Source organism: Chiloscyllium plagiosum, unplaced genomic scaffold (genome assembly GCF_037043375.1).
Source record: "Chiloscyllium plagiosum isolate Xiang-an unplaced genomic scaffold, Cpla_swu_hap1 HiC_scaffold_10, whole genome shotgun sequence".
Classification (NCBI taxonomy): Eukaryota; Metazoa; Chordata; class Chondrichthyes; order Orectolobiformes; family Hemiscylliidae; genus Chiloscyllium; species Chiloscyllium plagiosum.
Window position 1 is genome coordinate 114,458,488 of NW_028270148.1, and position 9,531 is coordinate 114,468,018.

The following is a 9,531-nucleotide window of genomic DNA, read 5'->3' on the forward strand; positions in this document are numbered from 1 at the left end:
GTGGAGTTTGCACATTCTCCCTCTGTCTGTGTGAGTTTCCTCCAGATGCTCTGGTTTCCAAAGATGTGGAGGTTAGGGTGGATAGGTCATGCTAAATTGTGCAGCATAGGTGGGTTAGCCATGGGGTGAGGCTGGGTGGGATGCCTTTTTGAGGGTTGGTACTGAACAGCTTATTTTTGTAGGGTACGCATTCTATGATTCTTGAGATAATTCTCAGTGCATCCACTCAACAAATTCTCTTGTGGTTTCATGGGCACAATCTGTGGATCCAAAAGGGGAAATGAATAATTTCAGATACTTTGCTTATTGTGTCAGAAACCCATCAGTCTAAAGCAAAGCCTGATCCAAGGTGAAAGTCACGTTGTTTTGTGAGGATTATGTGCAATTATTAAGGTTGGGATTCAAACCTCGTCTGTGTTGTAGCTTAATAACAAATAAGAATTAAGAATTAACTTGTTGGTTGCAGGATTGATGTCGACAAGAGGATCCTGAGTTTTAAAGAAAAGCGGAAACATTGCAACATAAACAGCGAAGTATTTCAGAGGCTGGGAATCCAAAATGGAAACAGATGAGGCTGGAAATTGTCCACAAGCCGGACGTAGTGAGAAAAAGAGCTGGCGTCTTTCTGTTCTAATGGGAGCTCATCAAACCTTTAGCCTTCATCAGTTTCCTAATGAAGGGCTTTTGCCCAAAATGTCAATTTTCCTGCTTCTCAGATGCTGCCTGACCTGCACCAGCACCACTCTAATCTAGACTCTGATTTCCAGCATCTGCAGTCCTCACTTTTGCCTAACCTTTAGCCCTGTTTCCTTCTCCAGCTATGCTGCTTCACTGTGGAATACTTCCAACATTTTCTGCCATAATGTCATCCCTGTTGGTGGAAGACTCAGTTTCAATATGACAAATATGCAATCAAATTGAAAAATTCACTTAAATAATGATTCTGCTCTGAATACGACCTGCATTCATATCAAAACTGATGGTGGGCTGTTGGCAGTTTCTGTTTGACTTGTAATGTTTTTATAACTTGCTTTCACACTGAATAGTGGTAGGTCTTTATTATCATGGCTATTTATAGTCCATTTGAATATGCTGTATGTGCCAGGCTTCGTGATTGTAATGACTGTGAAATTGTCAGAGTTCACGGTCATTACTCTGTGAAATTATCAGTAACTTTGGCTTCCACACATTTGCTGTTAAAGAGGGAAACTCAGAAATTACTGTCAGTGATTCCCTCTCGGCCTTAGGTTATGTTGTTGAAGCTAAGATTTTAGAAATTGCTTGGTTAAGCAGCAACTTTCACTTTTTATGTTATTCATCTGTCTGAAAATATTTGCTTTAGAAAGCTGTAACTTGTTTGATGTGTAACTCACTCTTCATTAACTCACTCTTCATTTTTGTACTAATACATTATTAGTCAGACTGGTGGAACACTCAAGTTGAGTTTTTCTGTAAAAGGGACTAATCCTGTCAAACTTTTTCATCTTGCACTCTTCAGGACAATTTGCAAGAATGCCAATTCAAGGGGAAAGTCACCGTTTACACTGCATTAGAGGACTGTACTAATTAGTTGGCATGTGGACTATGATTTGTAGAGGTTTTGTCATGAAGAATGTACATATTATTGCTGATTGACAGTTAAATGCCTGGCTTAACTTAGTTACAAATCACACAACACCAGGTTATAGTCCAACAGGTTTAATTGGAAGCACTAGCTCTCAGAGCGCCGCTCCTTCATCAGGTGGTTGTCTCCAATCAGGTGGATGAAGGAGCGGCGCTCTGAAAGCTAGTGCTTCCAATGAAACCTTTTGGACTACAACCTGGTGTTGTCTGATTTGTAACTTTGTACACCCCAGTCCAACACCAACACCTCCAAATTATGGCTTTATTTAAATTTTAAACCAGGCAGTTTGACTCCGATTGCTCTGAGAAACGGTCCAGCGAATGGCTGTCATCTATTTTGGTGAGTTAAAACAAGTGCATCATGTTCTTGCAAAAACAAAGAACTTTTTGGACCCAAAAATAACTAATATTATACTTGCAGAATGCCAAATTTCTCCATTATAGTCAGAAATGTTCAAAATTGTTTGTTAAGCAATAATCCATCTATTAATCCCAAGAGTAAAAATCAACCTTTATTTTGTTCTGTTAAAAATGGTTAACAACTGATGTGTAATCCATACCTTATATTTCCCAGTCTGCTGTCTGTGAGAATCCTTCAATGTGATTGGCTGCTGAGCATTTGTGATGAAATCAATGTCACTGGGGTTCCCTACAGCTAGAGATGGAATGAAATTAACATTGACCTTGGTGAAATCCTTACCACAGAGATCATTAGATTCACAGGCAACCTCCATCAGAGTCAGCAATGACCATAGTTACTTTGTGCTGACATCAAAATTCAGGTCATTTTATACTTAGATTTGATCATCCACCTCTTGTTTAAAATTGTCATGGTGTAGAGTTTCCACTCGATTGTCAGAACGTCACAAAGAATGGCAGAATTTTCAGCACAAATTAAGTTTAGCGCAAACTGAGTTTCTGTGACCTTTGTTGCTGGTTTAGAAACCAGTTAACTTAGAGCTGCTGACATTAACGTAGCTAGCCGCACCCAAGCACACTTTACTCACCTGAGCTGGTTTCTGTTCATTGTGCCTGTTTGTTGGCCCTTTCTCTTGGCACAAAGACACCAACAAGCACAAGACTGCCTCACTTAAATATATCAATTAAACCCACAAAAGGCAACTATTTTGCAAAAATGATTTCATTTCAAACTGCTGTCAGATTGAAGTGTTTTATGCAAAGTGTAAATTTTTGTCCTCAGTTCCTTGGTCCTTTCACGAGTGAGAAGGGTGTGTCAGCAGGTCTGGCAACATCTGGGGAGAGAGAAAACAGAGTTGTTTCGATATGATTGTTCTTCAAAATACTCTTCTTCAGGGGATCTGAAGAAGACTCATATCAGACTCAAAACATTAACTCTGTTTCACTCTCCACAGTTGCTGCCAGACCTGCTGAGCTTCTCCAGATATCTCTGTCTTTGTCTCAGCTTTGCAACATCCACAGTATTTTGCCTTTATTATGGGAACATTTTTGCTTTATTTACTCTGGAAACACCTCTCAAGATTTTGAGCGCTTCGATCAGATGTCCCCTCGACATTCTCTTTTCCAAGGAGAACAGTCCCATCTTTCACCTCTTTTCACCCCTCTACCTGAAATCTTTCTCCCCTCCTTTAAGACCCACGTCAGTGACCAGGTTTTACCTCTCTCTCCTCAATATCTTCGTCCGATATACAGTGCTGAACATTATTTGATCACCATCCCTGTGAATGCACCGTTTGCAAATGGACGGTCTCCCAAAACTAACATAAGGAGAGAGTGAGGGCTACAGATGCTGGAGAGTCAGAGTTGAGAGTGTGGTGCTGGAAAAGCACAGTAGGTCAGGCAGCATCTGAGGAGCAGGAGAGTTGACGTTTCGGGCATAAGCCCTTGTTCATTTCAAAACATTGACTCTCCTGCTCCTCGGATGCTGCCTGACTTGCTGTGCTTTTCCAGCACCACACTTTTCCACCCCAAAACTGTTATAAGGAAACTTTTGTTTGCTCTCTGAGTGCGTCATCGATCTGTGGACTTCTTTTCCGCATTAAGTACTGGGTGAAATAACTCCACAGAGGCTGGTATCCCGTCACCAAGTCACTGTTTATTTACATGAGGAGCGTCCTTGACACTGATCCAGCTCCCTCAGAGCCAGCTCTCAGACTGAGCAGAACCTCTGACACGCCTGTTTATATCTGTCAGCCAGGGCTCCCTGATTGGACCAGATTAACAGCCCCAATCAGATTCCATGAGGTCCACCTGGCTGACCTCATTCCAAGCACTATGCTGGGTTGTTGTGTTTGCTCAAAGCAGAGTTTGATAGATTTTTGACAGACAAGGGAGTCAAAGGTCATGGGGATGGGGGAGGCAGACAAGTCAATGGATTGCAATGAGATCAGCCATGACCAAGACAAACAGGTTTGAGAGACAGATGGTCTGCTGCTGAAGTGCTATGGAATGCCTTGCGATATCCTCCATGCCTAATCCATATCAAAATATATGATGTTGCAACTTTAACTTTTTTCCAATCTATCTAACGACGGAAGAAAACCTTATGGAAGTGTCACATTGGGAACTCACCGGACACAAAGGGGTGTGGTTTGGATCATAAACCTCTCACTGATGACTGTGACGTTCCTTGAGCCTGCAGAAACTGTGTATTGAGTTTCATAGTTCCTCGCTCCACAGTTACTGAAAAGATTGTATGGACTGTCAGGAGATGGCAGTGTTGTACAGCACAGCAGGGTTGTGACAGAGAGACAGATTACCTGGGATTTAGTAGCACGAGTCCTGCTAAGGCTCCTGTTATAAAATGAGGGCATGTGATTTTCATTGCAGTTCAGCTCCAGGTTACCAGGGTAAAACAGAGCAGGAAATTGGAAGGGGATCTGTTCCATTCATTCTCCTCCAAGTGTGCACAGATTCCTGGCTGGAAACCACCTGGGGACTGGGTGCTTCTTCCTGAGCTCAGGTGAAAGCTCAAAAGCTGTGTAAATGTCACTTCAAAGACTATTAAAGTCTCCAACAAATGACACTGAATACTGCTGCCTTCCCATGTAATACACCCTGATGTTGTCCAGGTGTAGAGGTAGAGGCAGGTTTACCCAATTTGGGAGAGATTACATCAGTGCTGCAGGTTTGGCATTGTGCCCAGGTACTGGCACCTTTGCACCTTCCTCTTTGGATCCAGGTATACCCATCCTAATTTGAAGGAGAGTTTACTGATTGCAGAGGCTGTAAGCTGGGGAGTGAACCCAGGCTCGAATGGAAATGTCTGTCTAACTTTACCCTGGCTATTCTTTCCCTGAGTCTCTCCCATCAGTACATCACACTTCCAGTGGCAATGCACAAAAGAAGGTAGACCAGGGTGATTAAGAGGGGCAGCACAGCGTCTCAGTGGTTAGCGCTGCTGCCTCACAGTGCCAGGGACCCGAGTTCAGTCCCAGCCTCAGACAACTGTCTCTGTGGAGTTTGTACATTCTCCCCGTGTCTGTGTGGGTTTCCTCCGGGTGCTCCGGTTTCCTCCCACAATTCAAAGATGCACATTAGCCATACTAAATTCCCCCATAGTGTGCAGGGGATGAGCAGGTTCGGTAAATATAGGGTTATAGGGGTAGGGGTGGTGGGTCTGGTTAGGATGCTCTTTGCAGGGTCGGCATGGATTTGATGGGCTGAATGGCCTGCTTCCACACTGTAAGGATTCTATGAAGAGCCTTCAATAGTTCCACCACATGGCACTAACCATGTCTGTCAGCTGTGGCACACTCCTTTAGCCACAGCTTACCAATTACTCAGATGAAGAAACATGTCCAATTGCTCCATCTAAACATGCTCCTTAAAATCATGACGCCTCCTGGAGATGAACTGCAAAATTACAACTGTCCTGTGGGTTTGGCACGTTGAAATTTTCTAAATCTTTGGTTAGGATCCATTTCAAGTTTTGCTTTCAATTCTGTTGTCACATTAAAGGAAGGATGTGGAGGTTTCAGAAAGGGTGCAGAGGAGGTTTACCAGGATGCTGCCAGGATTAGAGGGTATGGGCTATAAGGAGAGACTAGAAAAACTCAGGTTGTTTTCTCTGGAGTAGCGGAGGCTGAGGGGAGACTTCAAGTCTATAAAATTGTGAGATGCATTGATAGGGCTGACAGTCAGAATCTTTGTCCCAGAGTTGAAATGTCTAATACTAGGGGGCATGCATTTAAGGTGAGAGGGGAAAGTTCAAAGGGGAGAGGGGGCAAGTTCAAAGGGGAGAGGGGGTAAGTTCAAAGGGGATGAGAGGGGCAAATTATTTAAACAGAGCGCAAAAGGAGTGTGGAACGCACTGCCTGGGGTGGTGGTGGAGTCAGATATGATAGGGGCATTTAAGGCACTTTTAGATAAGCACATGAATATATAAGGAATGGAGGGATACGGGCCAAGGGCAGGTAGAAGACATCAGTTTAATTTCGTGTCACATTCAGCACATCGTGGGCTAAAGGGCCTTTTCCTGTGCTGTACTGTTCTGTTCTGTGTTCTACATCAGTGATTGGTTGTTTTCCAGTAGACCCAAAGTTGTTGTAATCTTTGTTCCCCAATCATAAAAAAAACTTCCCTCATCTTGATCGATGGACCCTGATGGAGGTATGAGGTGAACTGACTGAATTTTCACGTCTGACCTTAAAGTATGTGCGGACTCAAGTTCTCTCGATGCAAAATGTGCTTGCGATTAGCTCCACATGGAATTTGGGAATGGGTTGCTGTTAAGTGATCATTTTCAAGTCTGATTAATCTAAAGTCATGCAGTACAGGGGTGAGGACTCCATTGCGCAATGTTTAAACAATGTGTAGGCCTGTGCTCAGCGATTTATTAATGTTATAGAACATAGAACATAGAAGAATACAGCGCAGTACAGGCCCTTCGGCCCTCGATGTTGCGCCGATCCAAGCCCACCTAACCTACACTAGCCCACTATCCTCCATATGCCTATCCAATGCCCGCTTAAATGCCCATAATGAGGGAGAGTCCACCACTGCTACTGGCAGGGCATTCCATGAACTCACGACTCGCTGAGTAAAGAACCTACCCCTAACATCTGTCCTATACCTACCCCCCCTTAATTTAAAGCTATGCCCCCTTGTAATAGCTGACTCCATACGTGGAAAAAGATTCTCACTGTCGACCCTATCTAAACCCCTAATCATCTTGTACACCTCTATCAAGTCACCCCAAACCTTCATTTCTCCAATGAAAACAACCCCAAGTGCCTCAACCTTTCCTCATATGATCTTTCTACCATACCAGGCAACATCCTGGTAAACCTCCTCTGCACCCGTTCCAGTGCCTCCACATCCTTCCTATAATATGGCGACCAAAACTGCACACAATACTCCAAATGCGGCCGCACCAGAGTCTTATAACAACTGCAACATGACCTCAGTATTCCGGAACTCAATTCCTTTACCAATAAAAGCCAGTACGCCATATGCCTTCTTCACCGCACTATTTACCTGGGTGGCAACTTTCAAAGATCTGTGCACATGGACACCAAGATCTCTTTCTCATCCACACTACCAAGTATCCGACCATTAGCCCAGTACCCCATCTTTTTATTACTCTTACCAAAGTGAATCACCTCACACTTAGCTACATTGAACTCCATTTGCCACCTTTCTGCCCAGTTCTGCAGCTTATCTATATCCCGCTGTAACCTGCCATATCCTTCCTCACTGTCTACAACTCCTCCGACTTTCGTATCATCCGCAAACTTGCTCACCCAACCTTCTAACCCCTCCTCCAGGTCATTTATAAAAATGACAAACAGCAATGGTCCCAAAACAGATCCTTGCGGAACACCGCTAGTGACGGCACTCCAAGATGAAATTTTGCCATCAACTACTACCCTCTGTCTTCTTCCAGCCAGCCAACTCCTAATCCAAACCTCCAACTCACCCTCAATGCCATACCTCCGTATTTTTTGCAGTAGTCTACCATGGGGAACCTTATCAAACGCCTTACTAAAATCCATATACACCACATCTACCGCTTTCCCCTCGTCCACCTCCTTAGTCACCTTCTCAAAGAATTCAATAAGGTTTGTGAGGCACGACCTGCCCTTCACAAAACCATGCTGACTATCCTTGATCACATTATTCCTATCCAAATGTTCATAAATCCTATCCCTTACAATTCTCTCTAAGATTTTGCCCACAACAGAAGTGAGACTCACCGGCCTATAGTTACTAGGGTTATCCCTACTCCCCTTCTTGAACAAGGGAACCACATTTGCTAGCCTCCAATCTTCTGGCACTACTCCTGTAGACAACGAGGACATAAAAATCAAGGCCAATGGCTCTGCAATCTCCTCCCTTGCTTCCCAGAGAATCCTAGGATAAATGCCATCAGGCCCAGGGGACTTATCTATTTTCACCCTTTCCAGAATTTCCAACACCTCTTCTCTACATACCTCAAAGCCATCCATTCTACTTAATTGTGACTCAGTACTCACATTGACAACAATGTCCTGTTCCTGATTGAATACTTTTCATCAGTATTCATTCAGTGTCTCCCCAATCTCTTCAGCCTCCACACGCAACCTCCCACTACTATCCTTGACTGGACCTATTCCTACCCTAGTCATTCTTTTATTCCTGACATACCTATAGAAAGCCTTAGGGTTTTCCCTAATCCTACCAACTAAGGACCTTTCATGTCCCCTCCTTGCTGCTCTTAGCTCTCTCTTCAGGTCCTTCCTGGCTACCTTATAACTCTCAATTGCCCCAATTGAACCTTCATGCCTCATCTTTACATAGGCCGCCCTCTTCCATTTAACAAGGGATTCCAATTAAACCACAGCTCCCTCACACGACCCTTTCCTCCCTGCCTGACAGGTACATACTTATCAAGGACACTCAATATAAAATGAATTAACCTGTCTGCAAACCAGTGTTGTGTTATGTCTCATAGCAGTATACCTTTAAAAAGACCTTTAATGCTCATCATTTTGCCGTATGATAGTATGCATGATATTGGATGTGACCTGGAGGTGTAAAGATCAGAGACTGCATCTTAACTGAGGGCATTTGACATACTGATGGACAAGTGCTGTTCACAACCAATGAGCTTAATATTAGCCCCAGATTACTGATGTGCATGTGACTGTAATATATGTATATTTCATGACCCAAAATAAATGTATGTTGAAACTTTCAATACCATGTTATACCTTATGCTGCAAAGAAATTGCCCTGTCAGGTACAAATGTCCTGCTAGAGACAAAGACACAAACCATGGAGGCAGCATCAATAGTGATAGAAACCTCAGGAGGGGGTCAGCTGGGACGATCTATGAACACTTCAGCTTTGTCTGTTGCACACAGGATTCCAACCTTCAATGTTACCTTTCATGTGCTTATGTTTATTTATCTTTCCAGTATAGGTTTAACAACAAAACCTGACCATTGTTGGGAATGCTCACTTAGTGGGTTATTGTAGAGGGAGAGAAATAGATTTAATGTTTCAGAACAATGGTCTTTCGCCAGAACTGGGGTGTAAGAGGTTTAAACAAGTGAAGGGGAGTAGAGTGGAAGAGAAACAGAATGGATAGGCTGTGATTGACTGAAAGACAGGCAAGATTGGATCATAATGGTATTGATAATCCAAGACCAAATTAAATGGGATGGGGAAGGGACATACCATTTGACTAGGTGAGGTGTGAATGGCAGAATGAGGGACAGCTGCCATCAGAAAGCAAACGCAAGTGAAATATGAGTTATAACCAAATGCTGCAAAGTGATCCTGAACGTTTACGAGGATCCGGCAATGTCATTGGGCCAGTAATCCAGTGGACCAGCTAATATTATCAGTTCAAACCTCAGCATGGCAGGAGCCGGAATTTAAATTCAGTAGCTAAATCTGGATTGATGGTTGCCATGAAACTATTGTTGGTTGTTGTGACAACCA